The sequence below is a fragment of the Cuculus canorus genome, chromosome 27 (genome assembly GCF_017976375.1).
Source record: "Cuculus canorus isolate bCucCan1 chromosome 27, bCucCan1.pri, whole genome shotgun sequence".
NCBI lineage: Eukaryota > Metazoa > Chordata > Aves > Cuculiformes > Cuculidae > Cuculus > Cuculus canorus.
Window position 1 is genome coordinate 4442703 of NC_071427.1, and position 3975 is coordinate 4446677.

Below are 3975 nucleotides of genomic sequence, written 5' to 3' on the forward strand. Positions count from 1 at the left end.
GCTTGCTGCATCAAGGGGCGGGGCTTCGCTTGAGGGGCGGGGCTTTAGGACAATGGGCGGGGCCTCGGCTTGGGTCGCAGCAAGGGGCGCGGTCATAAACGGGGCGGGGCGGAGCCGGGCTGAATAAAGTAGGCGGAGCTCTGGAGTGACGTAACTGCGTCAAAGGGCGTGGCTTTGGGCGTGGCTGCATAAAGGGGCAGGGCTTGGGAATCGGGGCGGGGTTGCGTGAAAGGGGCGTGGCTGGAAGAGGGCGTGGCTGTGCGCTGGGCGTGGCGGGAGCTTTTGCGAGGGAGTGGGGCTGCCCGCGGGTGGATGGAACCACTGCGAGGGAGCGGGGGTGCCCGCGGGAGGATGGAACTGTTCTCCTTAGTGAAGGGGACAGAGTGAGAATTGAGACTGACGGAGCGCAAAAAAAGAGAGTATTAATCAACATCCCGCCTCCGTGGGGGGCTCCTAATTCAGCGTTTATTGACGCCACGGGGCAGCTGCAGAGCTACTGTCGGAGCCCACTGAGCTCCCCCCGAAGGCTGGCGAGTGGTTGGGTCGCGCTTTTATGTTACTGAGGGCGGCGGTAAAAGATATATCCGCAGAGCGTTGGTGGTATAGTGGTTAGCATAGCTGCCTTCCAAGCAGTTGACCCGGGTTCGATTCCCGGCCAACGCAAGGCTTCCTTTTTTTTCCCCCCCCTTTTTTTTGCCCCCCGAATCTATGTGGGAATAACAGAAAATCGGGAATTCCAGTTCGAGCGTCTCGCCACGCTGCATTTTGCCGCCCCGCAACCCGCGGGACGGCAAAAAAAAAAAAAGAAAAACATCCCCAAAAATAAAGAAGGAAAAAATGCCCCCCAAAAAATAAAGAAGAAAAAAGACCAGAAAAAAGAAGAAAAGATATAAGAAGGCAAAAAACCCAAAATGAAGGAAAGAAAACCCAGAAGAGGAAAAAAAGAAGGGAAAAAACCCACAAAAATAAGAGACAAGAACCCCCAAAAATGAAGAAAAACAAACCCGAAAAAAAGAATAGGAAAAAAAAGGAAAAACTCAAGAAAGAAAAGAACTCAAAAATGAAAAAGGAGAAGAAAAATAAACAAGAAGAAAAATGAACCCAAAATAGGAAAAGGAAAAAAATAAACGGAGGAAAATTTAAGTGTTTCCGCCCGGGATCGAACCGGGGACCTTTCGCGTGTGAGGCGAACGTGATAACCGCTACACTACGGAAACCTGCTTGTAGAGTACCTTTTGAGACGCACGTGCTGAGCGCGCGCTGCGGAGCCAGAGCCCCATTCCCGCCCTCGTCGCTATGTGCCCCCCCCGCCTCACCGAGCGCGGTCGACGCCAATGAGCGCGACGAGGGGCGATGAGAGGGGGTCCCGAGCGGCTTTGGGGTGAAATCCGGCCGGTTCAGGGGTGGGGCAGCTCCTCCTCTTGGCAATCGCTCTCAGCCCCTGGAAGCAGGTGAAGAAGTGCGAATTCTTTCTCCTCTTGTGTTTCCTTTCTTTTAAGTGTGTTTGATGCTTTGCTGGCTGCAGAGGAAAGGTTGGGAGGGAGGAATGAATCCTCAGCATAAGAAGGAGATGGAGCTGTTGGAATGGGTCCAGAGGAGGCTACAAAGATGATCCGAGGGCTGGAGAACCTCCTGTACGAGGACAGGCTGAGAGAGTTGGGGTTGTTCAGCCTGGAGAAGGCTCCCAGGAGACCTTAGAGCAGCTTCCAGTGCCTGAAGGGGCTCCAGGAAAGCTGAGGAGGGGCTGTTCCCAAAGGCTTGTGGTGACAGGATGAGGGGCAATGGGGATAGTTTTAATAAAAGTGAGGCTCTTTTCACTTTCATAGAATCATAGAATAGTTTGGGTTGGAAGGGACCTTAAAGCCCATCCAGTTCCACCCCCTGCCATGGGCAGGGACACCTCCCACTGGATCAGGGGCTCCAAGCCCCATCCAACCTGGCCTTCAACACCTCCAGGGATGGGGCAGCCACCCTGGGCAACCTGGGCCAGGGCCTTCCCAGCCTCATAGGGAAGAAATTCTTCATCCTTATGACTTTTGTTCGTGGTGCACTGGGCTGCTGGGGAAACTGAGGCACGGGGTGGGAGCGGAGAGAACACAGAGCAAGGACTGGTGGGGTGCAATGGTATTGGAGGGTGGATGGAGTGGACATGATTCGTCACCATGCTATCAGCCCAGCAGATAAACCCCCGCTGCCCACCCCAAAAGCCTTCACTCTGCTCTTCTTGCTTGGCAGGCTACGGAAACACGAAGGATTTTATCCTCTTGGGGAGAATCTGAGGAGGAGTGAGGATGGGTGGAAGGTCTTCTGAGAAAAAGGTGAGTGTGTTAAAGCCCCTCAGTAGGGACCTGAGGAGATGGACACCTGCTTGGGGCCCCCGGCGTCATCTTATTGCCCAAAGGAGGGATCAGAACAGGAAAGTCTTGGAGTTGGGGAAAAAGGACACATTCCACTGGCTCAGGCTGCCCAAGGCCCCATCCAACCTGGCCTCAAACACCTCCAGGGATGGGGCAGCCACAACTTCCCTGGGCAACCTGGACCAGGATCTCCCCACTCTCATAGTGAAGAAATTCTTCCTTCTTAGATCAATGATGTTGTGATCACGCTGGTCCTTCGTTAAGGCAGCACTGGACTCTGGTAGCCTCGAGACATTCTGTGTAGGTGGGTTGTGGGCTCTAGATCCTCCTCGTGTGGGCAACTCTGGCTTTGAAGGTCCTGACAAAGCTCCCTCTTCCACTTGCTGGAATGGCTCCCAGGGATGTCCCCACTTTTCTTACAAAGATCCATTGTCAGTGACTGCTGAAACTTTGCCCCACAGGACAAAGAAGCTGGCAGCATTTTGATCTCCTCTCCAGCCCCTGACCTTTCCCACTTCCTCTGCTCCCAAGACTTCCAGCCCTTGCAGTGCTGCTGGCATGAGGGTCCCCTCTGCCTCACCCCCTCCCCAAGGACAGTCTCTAGAGCACGAGGAAGGACTGTCACATAAATACGCAGGAAAAAGAAAGCTTATTTGGATGTGGACGATGGATATTCTTTATTATCCCCAGCATCTGCCCCTCCTGAAGGATGGAGCCCCCCCCCAGCCTTTTCGCCAGCGCGCTGAGGCAGCCATGCTCTGCTTTGTTTGCCCAACACGCGGTGATGGCTGCGGAGTCCCGCTCTCCCTTTTTCCTCCCTCTACTCCCTAAACAGCCTGTATGGCTGCTACAAGCGATGGGAGCACAGAGCACTGTCGAGCTGGAGAGCTTGACAATCAGGGCTGGGAGACAACGCTGCCTCGCACAATACCCCCCCAATTAGCCATTCATTTCTGCTACCTCTGAAATGGGGAGCACAGCCCTTGTGCTGGGAGATAAAACAAGAACGGCTTCAATAGCACTGATTTTAAATTAGGTCAGGCTAGCTTTTGTGTGGCAAGGGCCACACAATAGCAGTCACACGACTGTGGAGGGGAGCAGCATAAAGGAAAAGAGGCCAAGCAAATGGCACAGATGCTGGGAGTTGGGGGGTGCTGGGAGATGAGGGGTGTATGTACGCGAGCGATAGCAGAGGGGCAGGCACTCTAACCCGTGCATGATGCTAATACATGAAAGGGGGCACCTGGCCAGCAGGGAGCAGAGAGGTCAAATACTCTCTTTGCAGAAACAAAATTATCCGCTAGTTCTGCCACGCCAAGGGGTGCGTGAACACAGCCGTGCGTCCTTGGGAACTGGTCCTGAGTCACGACTGGTTGTGAGCCAAAGGGGTGACAATGGGGCTGACCATAACATCCTCCCTGAACGCCGGTGCAAGCCCTGTTCATCGCACAGGAGGAAGGGGGGCAGAGACCCTCCGGGACCGTGGCACCGAGGGACTGAGTTCTTGTGCGTCAGGCGCAGAGATTCTGCTCTTCCTCTTGGCAAGAAAATTGAAAATAGTAAGTTGCAAAGGGACGGTCTTTTTTCTGGAGCACACAGCAAGTCGGGGTATGATAGG

The 3975-nt window shown here is 54.1% G+C and overlaps 2 non-coding genes across 2 annotated transcripts; one reads left to right on the forward strand and one right to left on the reverse strand.

Moving 5' to 3' along the window:
• The first annotated feature begins 591 nt into the window (after window positions 1-591).
• TRNAG-UCC (transfer RNA glycine (anticodon UCC)) lies at window positions 592-663 on the forward strand. The gene has a single exon. It is a non-coding gene; the product is annotated as a tRNA-Gly (tRNA).
• Window positions 664-1144: 481 nt separating this feature from the next.
• On the reverse strand, window positions 1145-1217 carry TRNAV-CAC (transfer RNA valine (anticodon CAC)). Its single transcript has one exon. It is a non-coding gene; the product is annotated as a tRNA-Val (tRNA).
• Window positions 1218-3975: the final 2758 nt, after the last annotated feature.